Source organism: Mauremys mutica, chromosome 5 (assembly GCF_020497125.1).
Source record: "Mauremys mutica isolate MM-2020 ecotype Southern chromosome 5, ASM2049712v1, whole genome shotgun sequence".
NCBI lineage: Eukaryota > Metazoa > Chordata > Testudines > Geoemydidae > Mauremys > Mauremys mutica.
In genome coordinates, this window is record NC_059076.1 from 109,647,087 (window position 1) to 109,666,714 (window position 19,628).

Genomic DNA, 19,628 nt, shown 5'->3' on the forward strand with positions numbered 1-19,628 from the left:
GTATGCATTATAATATATTTATCGTACTGCAAAATGAGTGCTTATTATGAGTGCATATACTATGGTACCAGCATACTGTGCTTGTACCATAGTATATGAACTACAGTTTAAATTTAAAATAAATGCTATTATTTGACTAATTTAATTTAGTTTTAACTATCCTACACAGCTTCAGGGTATAAGTGATACTGGAAATCTTGTATGCTGAATTTCTTATTGGTTGGTTGTTGTGGTATAGGCACAGTATATTTATGGTTTGAAAGAATGATGATTCAGCAAACTTGCTGCATAATAATCCTTACTTCATTGTTATACTGTAAGTGGTTAAAGCCAAGTGTCCATGAATATATAATGTGTTCCTTCAGTTTTGTAGTGTAGTAATACATTATGCTGGTGAGCTACTGAGACATTTATTCCAATGGAAATGCAGAGAGTGATTTAGAAATGCCAATAACAATAATGCAATTACAGTTGCAAAACATCTTAGTTGACCAAACAAATCTTTTCTAAATGCACCTACTATATTTCTTTAGCACATTTAATTAAGTATATATTCAGCATATTTAGTTTGAGACTCAACTAAGCACCAAATGCATAAACAAGTAAAATATAGTCATTGCCTAATGGGTACTCCTGGTTAAATTCAGCAACAGTTACATTTGGGACTATAATAGTGTTGCAGCAGAGGTGTGAAAGGGCATCACTAGCATAGGGTATCATATGCTAAGTGATAGTGGTAGCTACAATAACTATAACAATTATTCATATATAACATTTGATAAATATTAATGCATATAGGTTTTAACTCTGTCACTTTAGAATCCTATAACTCCCTCATTATTTTTTTCTTTATTCTTTTTTGATGTCTCTTGTCACATCTGTTGGTCTGTCTCTTTCTTGCACACACACATATGCACACAAATGGCTATGTTCGATTCTTTTGATCTTTGTAGAAATAGATCTTGGTGCAGTAGTTACAGCCATACTTTAGTCTCTGGTTTGTATATCAAGGTGTCAGGATGTCTCACGGCCAAGCAGCAGGACACACACAGTGATGGTGACATGAGGTTACACTGCTTCAAACAGAGTTTCATGACGCTGAGAAACCCTAAAAAATCGACAATGAGGTATAAAGAGAAGGACATTTTGACTTACAGAATAATATTAGATTAATGACTAGCTATTGCTAACTGGCTTTCTTTTCCATAATTGTTAAAGAGCTCCTGTAAATAACTGTCAAAATCCTGCCCTATCTTGTGTGGGTGCACTATGGGGAAGAGAGCATAGGGTGACGCCTAGTTTGCTTGTAAGGCAGAAGTGCAAGATTCCTGGCACTCTAATGGGGCAGGGGGGAGAGACTATGGTGATCTTCAAAAGTATTTAGGTGCCAATCTAATTGATTTTAGTGGGAGTTAGGCATCTTAAATATATTTGAGGATCTGGGCTTATGGCTCCCATAGTGGCATAGTTTGCCAACCATAAGGCACTGTTCATATGTTCATTCCTGTACTCTCCCAATCAATTGCATATATTTAAAGAGGTAGCAGTGCATATCCCCCACTATACATACCCTCCTGCCTGCCCTCGGCCATCTTTCCATGCACCAATAGAATGGCTTCTGCACCCTATAGATGGCTGTACTGTTCCACTTATGTTGCTGTGACCATTGTATTATGGGATTTCTCCCTTTGTACTAAATCTGGTATAAACTTTAGATCAGGTTATTGAAATGTTGTGTTTTTTATGTTGGTAATGCCTTTTAAAGTAAATTTAGTACTCGTGGGACCTGACTGGCTCTTGAGGTCATCTAGGGGTGCAATATAACTAGCAGGAATGCAAATGTCCAGTGCCACCCTGCCAATGGGTCTTAGATCCCAACCCTGCCTATTTCTGTATGAGTAATGTTAGTCACATGAGTAGTCCTGTTGTTTTCAGTGTAATTGTTGAACTGTGGTAGTTTGCCCTTAAGACATTGTGATGACATGTATCTTTCCTCCATGTCCCTGGGGTCAGGAAAAGTCTTGTGTTCTATGTCAGAGGGGAGAGTGTTTATCAGCTGTTTCCCTAAGGATATTGTCCCATTGCTGGTTGTGAGTTTCTGTTATAGGAGCATGTCCTTAAGAACTGGTGTATGCTTGAGATTTAGGTGAGGGAAACAGTGGAACTATGTTATCAGGAAAAATCTCCTCTGGATGTCCGATAAAGTATTCCTTACCCTTGAAAAAGTGATAGGCTGTCATATAATCCTGTGACACCATCTCAAACTGTCAATCACCCACTGAACATTTAAGACTTGTGAAGTACGATAGGTAGTAACAAAATGGTATCCACTTATTCAAAATGGTGGGTAGTGACATTACTGGATTAATCTTGAAGTATGTTAATAACAGATGGAATGAAAGATCAGATGGTGCTGTTTAAATAGATTAAGGTTAACCCCAATGTCCTGATCAGTGTCCCTTCTCTCATTTAATGCCAGTGCTAATTAACTGGCACAATTGTTTCTAGCCTTATGTGGGATGTTGCTGAAAGCCTGCTGGCTGCTGGCATACCTATGTGCAGTCGCTACCTGTATGTAATGCAGTGTTTTGTTTTGTTTGTTTAGTGTTGTGGGACTTTCAGCAAGCTGCATTGCTTCTCCTGTTGCTAAAGTGTTATAGTATTTAACTCATTTTGTATCTATCTGTTACTGTGTATGCTTATAAATAAGAAGATTCCATTAACTCTTCAAAAGGTTAGTGAGCTGATTTGCTCTTGGTCTTTCTGTCTACTTGTCAGGCAGACACAGAGACCATCAGCTCAAACTGACTTTGATACCCTAATAGGTAATGGCAGCTACCATGGAGATGCTACTCTCTGCCCATGCATGCCTCTACATTTTATACTCCGTGCAGGAGCTTTGTGACTAGAAAGAGGAACTGTAGTGAAGGAACATTTTTATATGATAAAAGGTAATATTTCATGGGAAATGTGCTCACAGCACTAAAAATCTTAGAAGTACTCTTTAGTTATGCAGCTGTGGTTTGATTTAATTAAGTTACATAGTAAGTGCTTTACTGTGAAGTTATGTTTCATTATAGGGTAAATAGATGGGTTTTTCTGTCTTCTCACCAAAGGGAAGATACTATGATAATTATTCCTTGATATACAAATTTTACTCTCCTATACTAATCTGTGTCCTCTCTCTTAAACATTCCTTTTACTTTTCACTTCCCCCTTTTCTTCTGGCTCCTCACTTGCTGTATGTTGAACTTTATCTCTTCTGCTTCAAATCCATTCATAAAACACATGTCTTCCACAAAGCTTTTTTGTGCCTATCTCCTCACTGACCATGGTAGCTCACCTTCTCTCCCCTCAGCTTTTGTTCCTTGTCTCATGTTTGTTCAGGTGAGATTATGAGCTCTCTGAGACAGAAAATCTGTCTTGTTACATGATTTGTAAAGTGTCTGGTACATTTATATAAATAAAAAACTAGGGCCATGTCCTATGTTTCTACTGCTCATATTATTCTCACTGGCAAAGCATTCTCAGTGCAGAAGGGTTGCAGCACTGTAAATGCATAGTTACTGAGATACATGTATATATTAATATTATGTAGGTACTTGGGGAAAGATTGTTTGGTTAATCTTAGGCTCATTAGGAGTTTCTTGGAGTGATTTTCTACTTCTTCACATGTATCACTGTTCGGAGGTATCACTCCCCATTCATGCCATTGGAACATTGCAGGGCCCCTAGCATTGGGTTGGGGAATCCATGGCTGAGGAGAGGAGAGACAAGGGCAGGTGGCAGGCCCAGTTTATGCTCTCAGTAGCTGTGTAAAAGACAGCAGCCTAGTGTTCTTGTCGATGGCCTGGCCTATGTTGAGGAAAGTCCTTTTACTCAGCAAGGGTCTTAGAGCCAGCAGTGTCTGGGATAAACCCTCATAGTCCCCATTCTGGGGAAACAGCACTCCCTCATGCCTATCTCACTCCTATAGAATGCTTCAGGGAGAACTCCACAAGGATCCTCAGTCGGTTTTCCATCTTGCAGTAGCTAAAGTCCACTGGTTTCAATGGAGTGAAACCATCATCAAACTGGAGTAACCAAGAGTGCATCAAGACCATTGACTTCAATAACAGCAAGATTTGGCTCCATGTGATCAAGATGTATATGTATGATCTCGGTTCTATGTAAAACGAAGTAGCGAGGCACAAGAGGTCGGACAAGCAGCAGTACTTGGGGTTGTTTATTTGTGGCTTACCAATACCAATGCAAACCTGGAGTAAGTCTAACAAAGCCAGTGGAGTTACTGTGGATTTACACTGGTGTAAATGAGATGAGAATCGAGTCCTTAAGATACTGCTTAGTGCAAGGTTCACTTAGTTTGATTAATTGGCAAAGCTAATTTTTCTCCTTCTCCACAAAAAGGGGGAGATTTCAGTCTGTGACTCGCTTCTCTGTCTGCTTGTTCACTCATGATATGCAGTGATTTGAGCTATGATGCTGAGATTAGAATGTGGCTTTAAAAGATCAAGATGTAAATAATGTCCTGAACTTTTGGAGGACATTTTATTTTCAGCTATATTTCCTTCCCCGCGTTTGTATGATGCAGTGAGATTTTCCACCTTTGTACACTAATGTTATTTTTCTGTCAGCTTTTTGGCACACAAAATTAGGAAAGAATTTGTCCTAGTATTAAACTAGAGATCCAGGAGCTGGGAAATACTCCTGCTCTGTACGCGTAGCAGTACAAGGCAATTCTTCAACATGAAGGGACTATAGAAAGCAACACATTATTTTGGCATTTGTTGCAGTGAACACTGCATTGGCTGGCAAGGGGCTCATCTTGTTGGGGACAAAAAGTGAATTTCACCTTTGTGCCTGCATCCTTAGCTCCCTCCTCATGAAAACAGAGCCTGCTTTAATCTTCCTAGGGCTGACGGAAAGGTATCTTGCAGACTGCAAGTCAGCACTTGCCCACACAATTGTTTGGTAAAATCTATTTTTAAAAGTCCATAAATTCCACTACTAGACAAACTGGGATCTAACAAAAAATATAGTCACTAATGTATTATCTTTTAAAGAAAGACAATACCCCCCTCATCCTCTTCTCTCTCTCTCTCTCTCTCTCTCTCTCTCTCTCTCTCTCTCTCTCTCTCTCAGGGAAAACCTGCATATCTTAAAAAAATTCTAGTCACAATGGACCCCATTCTGCCACATTACTCTGGTTCAATATCACTTTGCTGTGCGTGTAGGTCCATTGAAGACAAGGGGCTACATATGGAGTGAGATATTATGTGATGTGAGGAAGGGTAGTAGCATCAGGCCCCATATAGACACAGATTTGCCAGTTCTGAGCCTCCTGCAGTCAGACACCTCTGCAGATTGCATGAGAGTGAGCTTCTTGATAAATGTATCAGTGGAACTGGAAATGCAAACCAGGAAATCAGGTTGAGCTCTTTATTTCGTTCTCTCCCTTGTTTGTTTGTTTTTTGTTTACTGAAGTGAGCTATAGAGGAAGCTTTTGCTGACTGTGGAGTTAGTCTGGTAATTTTTTTCATTTACTGAAGTTACAGACTCAGGAAGAGTTAATTGCCTCTCCCCTCCACTGTTTAGCAAGCCTTCAAGAAATAAGAATATTGTACACTGTACACATGAGTCACCCACCCTAAGTACCATTTAAAAATATAGCCCTAGGCTTTGATGCACAGTGTTGTATTATTTTTCCTATATTTTAAATCATTCATAAGCAGTTTTCAGGCTGACCTGCTGATCTCTTATGCAGAAAATTGTACAGGTTACCTGAAGCTAATCTGTATTGCACAAGTTTATTTAACTGTATAGCCTCACATTGAAGGACTTCATATATGAAAAGGCTATCTTTGCATGAATGAACTTGCACTCCAAACATAAATTGTTTATGTAAATACTATAATCATACCATAAATCTTTTCTAAGGAAACCTCCTTTTTCAGTTAACACTCTCCCCTCCCCCCGAAAAAAAAACACAAACAAACCCAAAACGAGAGGTGATTATGACAGAATTATGGTTTTCAATGTGTACTATTATATGTGCCTGAATTTAGATTCCCAAAGGGACCAATTTACTAATATTAAGTGTTCTTGCACTAAATGGGAGGCAGTGAAGAGAGAGCTGCACATTTAAAAGAAAAGTTTAGAGCTGAATTTCAATGACTAATAGTAGCACTGGAGTTCCAAAAGACTGGGACTTTTTCCTAAACCTCTTGTTAATTAGGAATTATCATAAGGCAAAATATCTGCATTAATTTGCCAAAGGCAGACTAAAGCATGGTGTATTGCAGTACTCACAGATTCATTCTGGTGGTACTGCATTGCACAAAACTTCTAATAAATTGGGAATAACTTTGATGAATTTGACAACAGGCAATTAATGCTAATCCTTCCTCCACAGGGGCACATTTTATGCTGGTTTTCTATTAGCACAAGCACTAGCTACTCTACTTTACTTTCAATCATGCTGCATGCGCAAATACTGCAGTATATTACAGTAATCAGTAAAATGCCCCCTCAAAAGAATTCTTGTGGATCAGAAATGGTGAGAATCAGAATTATGGGATAATTCTTCAGAGACTAGACAGAGTAGGACTGTGCTTGGCTATTTTTGCTATTCTCTTTGAAAAATCCATTGTCTTTGGCAATGAGAAGATGTTTTTTGAATAGATTGTATTGTGTTCTTGAGCAGCTCATTGTCGTGAGCCTGAATTTTGGATGCATGTGATCCCAAACCTATTCATTCACTAAACAAGAGCTAGACATTCAGTGAAAGAAATGGTAGCGTTGTATAAATCTGATTATTTTATTTTTAAATCAAATATAACTCAAATCATTCTGAGCCATAGAAGTACAAAAATAGCTGTTGTTCCTTGCAATTATAATGCTGTCCAGTCAGGCAGTTCTAATTCTCTAGCATATGCTATGGACAATATACACCACATATCCACGGATGTGGCATTTGTAAAGTTCTGTGGATCTAAAGCTGACATGCTGTATGGAAATAAATGACTTTTATAAGACCGTTTGCCCTGTTAATGATTTTTGATATTCAAAACTGGTTTTACTGGTGCCCTTTGCTATGCAGTTGGGTACTTGGCAGAATAACAGGTTACCTTATGGGTTACAAAATAAGGCCCCATTCATGCAATTGGATGGGATTGGAGCCTCCTTAGGGTTCTTCATGGACACACATGCTCACCTGCATATATTATATTGCTGGCTGGGAATCTACATATGAATGAAATAACATTTTTTCTGTTCTTGAAAAGTTTGTAAGCACTTTCTGGCTGGGCCAAAGAAAGGCAGAGACATCAGCTGCTGAAGTCACATGAGGTCAGAATTTCATCTTTCTTTTAAATGACATTTCTAGGCCTCATGCATGCAGAGAAAAGTTTGAAAACATGACCCAAGTGTAACTGGTGCCTGCCTGCAGATAGCCTGAAACAATATTTCCAAGATGCGTTAGCTACCCTTGCTCATCTGAACTCTGAATCTAATGCCATCCTATGGAGGGGCAGGGCCACAGGCAAGGGCCTCAGAGCAAGGGTGAAGATTCAGGTGGGATATGTCTAGGACTCTTGATTACCCTAATTTGGCCCTGTTTTGGGGTAAGGGGGGTTAAAGATCTGGTATATTTCCACGATGCAACCTCAGTTCTAAGGATGTTATCATGTGGCCCAGTGGGCTCAAATATGTATATACAACTGGTCATTCCAGATGTTCTTTTATGGAGCAACATAAACTGGTTAGGCTATTTTAGTTCTAAAGCATTAAAGAGAATAGATTTTTAATGTTTTTAGATGTTTGTTCTTTTTGCCAAGCTCCATCCTTAACAGGCTATTATTTTAAGAGACATTTTATCTACAATTAGTATTTAGTGTGGGCTATTCATTTTGGCATCTAGTGTTTAATAGCTCAGCCATTTCATATTGGGTTAAACCACGGCATACAAATTGGTAGATCTGAATATCTGTAGATCAGGTTTAATTTCTATTGACAGTACAACTGACTAGGTGGTAGTACTGCAGAGAAAGATTGGGAGTTTGTAGTGAATCACAAATTGAACATAAGCCAAGAATATGATGCAGTTGTGAAAAAGGCTAATATCATTCTGAGGTGCATTAAAAGGAGTGTCTTATGTAAGACAAAGGTGGTAATTGTCCTGCTCTGCTTGGCACTAGTGAGGCCTCAGCTGGAGTACTGTATCCATTTTTGAGTGCCACACCTTAAGAAAGATGTGTACAAACCAGAGAGAGTCCAGAGCAACAAAAATGTTTCAAGGTTTAGAAAACCTGACCAGTGAGGAAAGGTTAAAATTTTTTTGGCATGTTTACTCTTGAGAAAAGAAGACCGAGGAGGGACCCGATAAATGTCTTCAAATATGCTAGGGATTGTTTGTTATAAAGAGGACAGGGATCAGTTGTCTTCCATGTTCACTGAAGGTAGAATAAGAAGTAATGGACTTAATCTGCAGCAAGGGAGATTTAGGTTAAATATGAGGAAAACCTTCCTAACTATAAGGATACTTAAGTACTGGAATAGTTGCTAAGGGAGATTGTAGAATCCACATCATTGAAGGTTTAAAGAACAGATAGAGAAACACCAATCAGGGATGGTCTAAGTGTACTTGGTTCAGTCTCAGGCCATGGTGGGAAGGGTGGACTAGATGACCTTTTGAGGTTCCTTCCAGCCCTACATTTCTATTTTTCGATGATTATTGCTCAGTCGGGCAAAAAAAATTATACATTTCTATGAGTCTCAGATTCTTTTTACTTTTCTTTCTTTCCTTCCTGTTGTCAGGGAGAGTGTTCTGAATGGGGCTTAGTTGTTTGAGGTTAAAGGTACTTTGAAAAAAAATTCTCTCTCTCTCTCCTCATACATACATATATGTGTGTGTGTGTGTGTGTATGGGCTCCTTTAGATACACATACAGACAAACAAACTAGCAAAAGTTCCCCTGTGCATTATGTTCACTGCATTTTATTCTGGCTATTTTGATATGCAAAGTTCCATTGAAATTCATGGGTTGCTGTCACTGCTGATTTCAGAAGTAAAAATAATAGGCCATCATATTTTGTTTTTGTGTGTGACTTAACATTACACGCCAGTATAAAGCAGTTGCTTGTCTTGTCTTGTATGTGATAAAATCATTTTTCTGCGTCTGTAGGCAAATGTGGTACTAGTTCCAAATCCTTTTCCTAGCTCAAGAAGCTGATCTGGGTGCTAAGGATCTTTGCAGGGATAGATGTAGGAGGAAGCTTCCCTCACCAGATTACAGAGCTGTAATGGAGCTGCTCCATGCCTTATAGTTCAACCTCAAGGCTGTAGTAGCCTCTGAGCTGCTTGGACGCTCACATGCTCACAAGTTCACAAATTCATGCAAACGCGCACACATACACACACGAGTCCTACGGAAGTGACTGGAATGTTTGTAACGTTGCTTCCAGTGGACATTGTAAAACAAAATATTGCATACTATTGTGTACCAAGATAGCCCCCAGAGTGTTACAACACAATGTAAGAACTATATCCTTTGTACTGCATCTTAAAAATCACTGAAGTGTTTGCTATGAATGTGGCCCATAGAAGTTTATACTGCAATTTTTTAAAAAGCAAAGATAATTATATTTTAAATGATAATTTAACATTCAGATTCTGATTTAAGTCCAGAAAAACAAGACAATTTAAGCTAAGGGAGGAGTCAGGGGTGCCAGAACGAGGAGGGACGGGGGGGTGGGAGAGGCATGGCCCCATCACTTATAAAACTGGGAAAGCTATGTCCTCCCACTTTTTACCAGCCATAAGGGTGAGTGATGGATGGAAGGGGGTGGAGAGGAGTAAGCAGAGGGGTTTTGGGGGGAAGAGGCAGTGTGAGGGTGGGGGCTCAGGGAGAAGGGGTGGTGTGGGGGGCAGGACCATGGTTCGGGCGCCTGTGGCCCGCCCACTTTTAGAGAGCCTCCATTGCTTCTGGCAAGAGTGATCCTGTATCAGAAGGGCTGCGGAGAGCAAATCTCATTTTTAGTTAAATTTTGGGGATGGATTCCAGGTCTTGTGAATGTGAAGGGTTAATAGCTCTTTTCTAGACCCAGCCATTGTGCAGATAGGTGTTATGCAAATTTACCTCACAACCCTGACTATGTATCTCAGTCCTGACCTGTATTACAGCCTTGACTCTCTTGAATAGGCATTGCAGGTCATGGCAGTTCATATGGCAATTTGGTGAAGTACGCTAGAAAGAGGCCACCAACCTAATTTGCACTTGTGATTTAGAATAATCAGGGTTTGAATGTCAGTTTTCTGTGATAAAAGGCCAATTTACTAACCCCGAGTGCCACCTCACTCCCTTTCTGCAGCTGTACTAGAGATCATAAAGTATGTAAGATTACCTGCTGTTTGGAGGGCCTCTGATAGCCTGAGCCTTAATGTTATTTTTATGTCTTTTTTTTCTTTATTTTTATTTAATCTTGTATGCTCCAGTTGAGCTACATTAATGGATTAGACTGTAGCAGGATCTTATGAGAATTCCACTACAATAGGTAGATGGTTGGATGGATGGACAGACAGATGCAAGTTTAAAGCACAAGAGGATTTGCATATTTAGTTCTGCTTTACATCCTTCTTTAGAGAGTGGGATTAATGATCTGCTAAATTATCACAGTTGAGAGTCTTCAGCATTAGTGTGAATTTGTATCCTGCTAGAGCTAGTCTTACAACTTTCTGGAGACATGTAAGAATCTCACTAGGGGGTGCCAACTTGTTGGTAAAGCAGTCAGTGATCAAGAAAATAGCGGGTGTATTGAGAAAAGCCCCTACTTACCCCCCCCACACACACACACCTAGTTCCCCAGAACCCCCCCACTTAAGAAATTATCTCCAAGGAGAAGGAAATGGATAGTCCAAGAACAGTTTGCATTTGAATGCTCCAGGATCTTATGTTCAGCCTTCACTATGTCTCCCAGAAACATTTATTTTGGAGAGAGGGTAAACTCTCTGGGGACCGTGAGAAGACCTTATCTGAGCTCTGATATACCTAGCACACTTTTTGACCCTGTTAAATAATAACATTATGAAAAATAAATAAATCAAACACTGGATGGGTCATGGGGATCAAACCGGGGACTTAAGGGCAGGTTGAAATGCTTGATGTTTATTGCTCCTAATCCAGAGCCACAGGGTGTAGAATATGAGACTATTAATGCTGTCGGAGCTCTTTGGGGAAAGCTTGTGCTCTCTGGTGAATCACAAAGTCTTCACATTTATAGTCGCCCTGGCATAGATTCCCCATTCTCCTCTTGTTTAACAGGATATTTTCATTCTACAGACTCACATGCCCACTCTGGATATTATTATTTATCTGTATTACAGTAGCACTGGGAAGCCCTGTTCAGAGAGCAGGATTTCATTGTGCTAGGTGCTGTGCAAGCAAGAACAAAAGACAGTGCCTGTCCCAATGAGCTTACAATCTGAGACAAGAGGTGACAGACAGATAGGGGAATACAAGGAGACAGTGGGACCATAATATATAGCTCATTTTTGTCCACTCCCTGCCTTGGAAATTAACACCCTCAGCTGGTTTGGCATATGAGTATTAGGTAGGTATAAGGAGAAGATTGCACTCTAACTGGGCCTTGAATTTGGGCACTCAGCTGAATGGCTTTGCAGGGGCTCCCAGATTTGTTGATACAAGCCTTTATTCTACCTTTTCCCTTCCCTATTTTATGATGTCTCTCCCCTGCTACTCCAATTCTGTTCTCTCTACCCCTGACTTTCCACCTGGTTTAATTTAATCCCTCCTCCTTGCTTCCCTCCCCTTTTATACTGGTATTTCAATCCCTTATCCCGCACCCCCTTTTGGCCACAGCACCATCTGTTATCCAGTGCATCCTTTGCTCCCTTATTCCTGTCTGTCCTCTCCATTAGCTCCCTTCTCTATCCCACAGTCTTCCCACTTTGACTCCCTATTTCTTTTGGTTGTACACCCAGTCTCTGTTTCCCCTCCCATGGTCCTTCTCCCCTTTCCCTGGCATTGTGGGAGAAGAAACTGAGGGTTGGAGAGGGGGTTGCAGTGTTTCATTGCCGAGGCACACTGGACTCCCTCTTCAGCAGTGGGTAATGGAATTCCGCCAGTGCAGATGTAAGAAGGCACCCCCCTTCCAACAGCACATGTTGCACTGCTCTCAGATCAGCTATGACTATCTAAGCCAAAGTTCAGATGAAGGGCAGCAGTATAGCCAGAAAGTCATGTGGCTCTCATGTTGGTTAGTATGTCACTTTGAACAGCTCTTATCTGATATTATTATGACTAACCTAGTGCTGACAGCATGGAACAGATTACAGAAGCCATGTGATGATTATTTAAGGCATCACCGAGTATACCATGCAGCTAATTTTAACCCATTCTTTCCGGAATAGCTTTACTTGTAAATTACCCCTATGGAGGGGAGCTTAGTCGGAGAACATTTGGTAACTATGATTATGTTTATTTCCATGTTGTAGAGAAGAACATTTTTTTTGATCATTTGACCATTTGATATCCTGTGGCTTGCAGATTGGAGTGCAGATTTGTGGAACAGAATTGTGAAGCTTGCTTTCTTCTTTTTTCTTTTTAAATAATATCAGTTGTGGCAGGTGCAGATATTTCAGAATTTCTTTGAACAGCATGTGCCAATAGAATTCAGATGCCTTTTTGTTTTGTCATGGCTGATCTTTAAAGTTATTGAGAAATGCACTGAAGTCCTAGCTGGCAAAATAGACTTTCAGTGTTATACATAAATGTCAGCAGTGAGAAGGTGAGGATTTCCGAGAGGTAATAATTTGCACATTGACTGGGGAGTGTGAGGCGAACACACATATTGTACCCTTTAAACAGTCTGACAACTGCACAGGGTATTTAAAAAACAATGTCAGAATGCAGTGTTACATAAAGTGCAGTAGTAGCAGAGAAGTCTGACTGTTAAATTGTTTTGACAAATGTGTTAAATGTAGCACATGATGATATCAAGCAAACTTAGTGCTTCAAATCAATGGAGATATTAATCATAAATCAACATAATGAGTCAAATCCTGCTTGCTGGTTCCAGCAGATAGTCCTGTTATCTGGGATTTGTCCCATTATTTGCCTCTCCTATCAGATAACTTTTAAGGTGTAAATTATTTAGGCCCGTTCCTGGAAACAGGTGAGTAACATTACTCATGTGAGTAACCCTATTGGCACTGATTATGGAAGTAAAGTTACTCATGTGCTGTTGTGTTTGTGGGATCAGGGCCTAATTTTTTTTCCCTAAAGGGGAGTGGGTGTATGTGTGTGTGCCAGAAATAGGTCACTGAACTGTGGATACCTTTGATCTCCTTTGCGCTGTGAGGTTTGGGGCTGACTGGAAAAAGGCTAATGTAGTGCCCATCTTTAAAAAAGGGAAGAAGGAAGATCCAGGGAACTACAGGCCAGTCAGTCTCACCTCAGTCCCTGGAAAAATCATGGAACAGGTCCTCAAGGAATCAATTCTGAACCACTTAAAGGAGGGGAAAGTGATCAGGAACAGTCAGCATGGATTCACCAAGGGCAAGTCATGCCTGACTAACCTAATTGCCTTCTATGATGAGATAACCGGCTCTGTGGATGAGGGGAAAGCAGTGGATGTGCTATTTCTGGACTTTAGCAAAGCCTTTGATACAGTCTCCCACAGTATTCTTGCCAGCAAGTTAAAGAAGTCTGGGCTGGATGAATGGACGGTAAGGTGGATAGAAAACTGGCTAGATGGTCGGGCTCAACGGGTAGTGATCAATGATTCCATGTCTAGTTGGCAGCCGGTATCAAGTGGAGTGCCCCAAGGGTCGGTGCTGGGGCCGGTTTTGTTCAATATCTTCATTAACGATCTGGAGGATGGTGTGGACTGCACCCTTAGCAAGTTTGCAGATGACACTAAACTGGGAGGAGTGGTTGATACGCTGGAGGGTAGGGATAGGATACAGAGGGACCTAGACAAATTAGAGGATTGGGCCAAAAGAATCTGACGAGGTTCAACAAGGACAAGTGCAGAGTCCTGCATTTAGGACGGAAGAATCCCATGCACTGCTATAGACTAGGGACCGAATGGCTGGGCAGCAGTTCTGCAGAAAGGGACCTAGGGGTTACAGTGGACGAAAAGCTGAATATGAGTCAACAGTGTGCCCTTGTTGCCAAGAAGGCTAATGGTATTTTGGGTTGTATAAGTAGGGGCATTTCCAGCAGATCGAGGGATGTGATCATTCCCCTCTATTCAGCACTGGTGAGGCCTCATTTGGAGTACTGTGTCCAGTTTTGGGCCCCACACTACAAGAAGGATGTGGATAAATTGGAGAGAGTCCAGCGGAGGGCAACAAAAATGATTAGGGGGCTGGAGCATATGACTTACGAGGAGAGGCTGAGGGAACTGAGATTGTTTAGCCTGCAGAAGAGAAGACTGAGGGGGGATTTGATAGCTGCTTTCAACGACCTGAAAGGGGGTTCCAAAGAGGATGGATCTAGACTGTTCTCAGTGGTAGAAGATGACAGAAGAAGGAGTAATGGTCTCAAGTTGTAGAGGGGGAGGTTTAGGTTGGATATTAGGAAAAACTTTTTCACTAGTAGGGTGGTGAAGCACTGGAATGGGTTACCTAGGGAGGTGGTGGAATCTCCTTCCTTAGAGGTTTTTAAGGTCAGGCTTGACAAAGCCCTGGCTGGGATGATTTAGTTGGGTTTGGTCCTGCTTTGAGCAGGAGGTTGGACTAGATGACCTCCTGAGGTCCCTTCCAACCCTGAGATTCTATGATTCAGTGTGAGGCATTCCCAGCCCTGGGCCTGAGTGTGCTATCTGGCCTGCACAGAGCAGAAAGGCTGAGTTGGAATCTGAGGTTCTGGATGCTGCATATTGGGGTGCGGGGCTGGACCTATTAAGGGGAAGTGGATGGCTAGGGAAAGTTTATGCATGGGGTTATTCTTCTTTTATAAAGTTGGCAAATACTGCGGTGTGAATCAGCATTATCATGCGCATTATGACCTTTATCCTGATTCCATCGAAGTCAGTGGAAGTGTCATCACTGACTTCAATGGGAACAGGATCAGGCCATAAAGGGAAATGATGCCATGAAGAGTGACTGTCCCCTCCTGCTCCACCTCATTTCCCCCTTCCCTTTGGATTTGCAAAGCCTCGACCCCACAGCAAGGGCTTCTGCAGGCCTGGGGCAGGAATGATGCAGTGAACAAAAACCCTCCCCTCCATTCTGTGTGTGCCAGTCACTTTTGGCCTCTCTCCAGGCAAGGTGATCTGAGGCAGTAAGGACTGCAGGACATGACCCAGTGCTTTCTGTGGACTAATGATGGGTGAGCCTCCAAAGGCTTTGGGTTTGGATAAGTGTCCAAAATTCAAATACTTCTCTGAACCGTTCTGTAAAACCCCTTCATACTAGGAATGCCACAAAAAGAAGCTTCCTTGTGAAATTTGTATCACTTCCTGTTTGTGGGAGATGTGGCAATACTACCAGAATGGCTGTGTTGCAAAACTTTGAAGTGCAAAGCCAGGAAAAAAATGAGACAAATGGAAAGTTAACTGAATTAAAAATAAAAAGGATTCAGTTTGCACTTTGGGCAGTGGTTCAGCTTGGTTCTTCTGCCTCATTGTGAGAATTTGGCCAAGTCACCAGGTTTCTTTGTGCCTCAGTTTCTCCATCTGTAAGATTGGAATCATAAATTGCTATTTCACAGGTGCTTTACGAGTTTAAATCATTAATATTTTTAAAGTGCTTTGAGATCCTTGGCTAGAACATGCTATAGAAGGTAAAAGAATTATTAATTTATTTTACTAGAACTGATTCACACATTCCTCATTTCCACAACAATCTATTTACAAGCTTTTTCCTTTACGAAATGTTTATCCTAATGCTATTTTATTGGGAGAGGCACTGATGGAATGTATTCTGGTGTGAAGCAGATGTATCCATTTAATAGTTTACTTTGATGGCTCCTTTAAGAGGTTTTATAATCTTTATATTTTTCCATTGGGTTTGGAATTTTATGTTCTTTTAACAGGTGTATTACCTTGATCAGATGTTTTCATTTTAAACTGTTGACTTATGAGCACATGGCCTGCAGGGATTGATTTGCAGTAAATTTATTCTTTTAACAGATTTATTCTTATATTCATTTTTTTATTTAGTGCAGGAGTTCACTGAAAACAAAGATGATTGATAACAACAGTTCATTAGTAAAATTGAAACTGTCCTACAGTTGAAATCTTTGTTTTCTCCAGACTCAAATGTGTCTGTAAGAGATCATTAGTGATATGAGAACACTTAGAAAAGCCAATTAAAATTAAGAATCTTTGAGGTCGGAGTTTAATTTTCTGAGTTCACATTTAACAAAAATGCTTTTAAAAGTCTCTTCTCAGTGCACAGGTGTTATTGCTTCATGCACAGTTTTATCATTCAACCAGTTTAAACTGTTTTAAAAGGATGTGTATAGAACTTACTTAAAATGACCATAGTAAAGCTCCCTACCTGATGAATTTGTCGTATGAGAACCAAACATCCATTTTAACAGAATCCAGTAAAAAGTTCAATCTGTTGGATATATAAGATGGAATGCAGCAGCAGGGCCCTGAAATGAAAATAGCTTATGTAATCAGTAGAATATAAATGGCAACAGCGTCCTGTACTCCCTTTTATGATGGTGGAAAGAGAAGGAATTCAGTGGGCAGCCATATGACCAAGTCCTGCATGAGTGAGAAGCTTACATTTTTGCATTGTGCTGTAGCACAGAAACTTGTGTATCCAGGAGGAGGTAAATTGTTCCACTGCCTTGTGACTAGAAACTGTGTCGGAGGGGGAAAAAAGCAGAATAAAGAGCCATTATTTTAGCATAGGCATAAAAATCTGTACGACTGCTGGAAGCATTAATTAACAAAATATTTTCTCATAATGGCCCTAATGTCCTTCTGAAAATAGAGTGGGGAAGCTGTTTGAACTAAAAACTGCATATAAGGCTGGGCGGTTTACAGTTTAAAGCACTGCCTATGCAGACAAAAACACAGGGATCATGCCTGGAAATGCAAGGCATGCAAGGATCAATTATTCAAGGTTTAAATGCAAGGAAAGATTTTAAGCCATTTTATTCAATATGTGATCCTTTCATCATGAATGTGTGATCCACATACTGTTTCCAGTATGGATGGCCTTTATTAGAATCTGGTTGGAGTCCAGTCTGTGTTACTGCATGAAATGAGTTTGATGGTATCAGGTCAGTCCCCTGCGAATGATAATCCAGATTATAAAACTGCTGTAAATGATTCAACATGATTTAGTATTATTTTCAGCTAGTGCCCAGGAGAGGCCAGGACTGAGCTAGCATTAAGAATGAATTGTACATGCTTCCTTCTCTTATATAACTAAGGGTTGAGGTCACAGATAACCATTGTAAGAAAGTAACCACAGCCGCCTTTTGCCGTGTAGATCACTTGCCTTCATAGAGGAAGGTTTTGAACAGGGTTATAAACATATTTGTATTTCAGTTCTAAAAGTGTTTTGTGTTTTCTTGCAAAATTTGCACCTGATTCTGCAAGGTACCAATGACTTCCAGCAAGGTGCAACCCTCACCTTCAATAGTAATTAAGGACACTCAACACAGAGTAGGAAGTGCTCAGCACGTTACAGATTCAGGCCTCTTGTTACTAAGTGGCTAGGAATAGAACATGTCTGTTTCTTGTCAACAGTTCAGTTGCCAACTAGGGCTAGGTGGCCACTACAGTTTGCTAATTTTGATTGTTTCTTCTTTAAAGTGGCAGTCAGGCACCCCTTGCAAAATCAACTTGTTGGGGTTGAGTAATTGTTTGATCGACGAGTACATTATCATTAGTTTTTAGCATCATCCTGGTAAAGATGAGCAGATCTTTTGTTGTTCGGTTGGTTTGTTTTCTGTACGCTGGCTGGTAAGTTGTCATGTGATTTTAAAAGGCTGCATTAAAGGGCGCTAATATGTAGTACTTCAGAACAGGGGATGGGCCAAAGCAAAGCAGATAACATGGAAGCAAAAGCCCTTAGGCAAAACTGAGAACTGTAAAACACAGATGTTAACTTGCAAAGCTTCTACTTCAGTTTTTAGCAGCTTCTTTGGATCTTGCCCTGTTGTTGCAGAGGTCATCTAAGGTGGCAGCAAATAACCCAGCTCTTGGGAATAAATGCATTTGTATCTGTTCAATTACAAGTGGCTATTCTTAGTATGCAGATCGAGTTAATTTAAATAAGCAGGTCCTGTGTGTGTAATGGACTTGGCTGTTCAATCCAACCTACCTGTTTGGTACCATTCTCACTCATAGATGGAAACTATCTTGAGCACTCTTTTCATTAAAGCATTTTCTTGCATTTCTGAGGGAGGAAAAATCATTGCAAATGAGCAGCTACATTAAACATGGCTGATTCCTGCTTGTTGCGCTATTCATCTTCCTGTATTCAGAACACTTTTGCAAACCTAGGCTGAGTTTCTAACAAAACTGCACTGGGTGTAGTAGTCAAGTTTATGGTTTGACCGTTTGGGCTGGAAACTGTCTGAAATTTGGTGGCTTCATTTGCTTGGGAGGAGGCAAATCTGATAAAAACTTGGTGGGTTTTGTTTTGTGTTGTTGGAACTGAAACTGCCAAGCATCGCTTAGTACACAGAGGGGTTGGTGTATGTGAAGAGGAGTCTGTGTCTGTAAGGAAGTGTGTTGTCTTCTTAGTGTTATTTTAGCTGTGTGATAAGATGGGAAGTAATATTTTTGTTCATGCAAAGCGTTAGCTAGAATTCCACACCAGTGGCAAGTGTATGGGTGGCAGGCCTTGCATTGTAGTAGTGTTATTTCTAGTTCTTAATGGTTATACTGCCTGTCAAATTAGGGACATTTTCCTTCTTTTAGAGAATTATTTTCCCTTTTTAGGATTGAGCATCCCTCATAGTCCAGCACCAGCGTAACCATTTCTGCCCCAAACAAGTAGGCTTTAAGAAACGGAAAATCCTGTGCTTCTGTTTCCAGTGCATTCTGCACTCTTATTTACAAGTAAATTCCATGAAAAACCCACACAAATGGAGTTTATCTTGTTAACCCCTCTCTTCCCACACTCCCATGCCAAAGGCCATTGTTGTCAGTAAAATGTCAAACAATACAGTGTACAGTGTGTCATTAAGGCTTTAGAAATGCCCAAGAAGCAAGACTATGCTGTGTTTTATACAGCATTTGGGAAGGGATTAATATTCTGTACTAACCCCAAACTTTAATACTGAAGAGCAAAACAAAAAAGTTTCCTCCTCCCCCTGCCTCCCCGCCCCCGCTGCTCCACAACTTATATGTAAATACAGCTTGTCATGCTGAATGATTTTGATCTCTTTTTTCCAAACTCCATACACTGTATCACACGGTTATCTACAGACAACAGGTCTGCTGTTTGCAGTTTTTCAAAGGGTCAAAGTCTTTCAAAGTTTAATTGTTAATGTACAGACCAAAGGATCAAAAGTAGGATCCGCATTCACACAGATGGGGCAAACGCTGGGAGAAGAGCTGTGAAGTTACACCAGTGCCATGCTGCTGTCAGTGCTGCTGTAATTAGGGTGACCAAATGTCCCGATTTTATAG

General features: G+C 40.5%; 1 long non-coding RNA gene across 2 annotated transcripts; it reads right to left on the reverse strand.

The window, feature by feature from the left end:
• Window positions 1-434: 434 nt before the first annotated feature.
• On the reverse strand, window positions 435-18,355 carry LOC123371639. Of its 2 annotated transcripts, none has more exons than XR_006579879.1 (3): window positions 18,313-18,355; window positions 16,525-16,624; window positions 435-1,108 (listed from the first exon to the last, which is right to left on the reverse strand). It is a non-coding gene; the product is annotated as an uncharacterized LOC123371639 (long non-coding RNA). The 2 variants fall into 2 exon arrangements; XR_006579878.1 differs by lacking the exon at window positions 435-1,108 and adding an exon at window positions 15,616-15,698.
• Window positions 18,356-19,628: the final 1,273 nt, after the last annotated feature.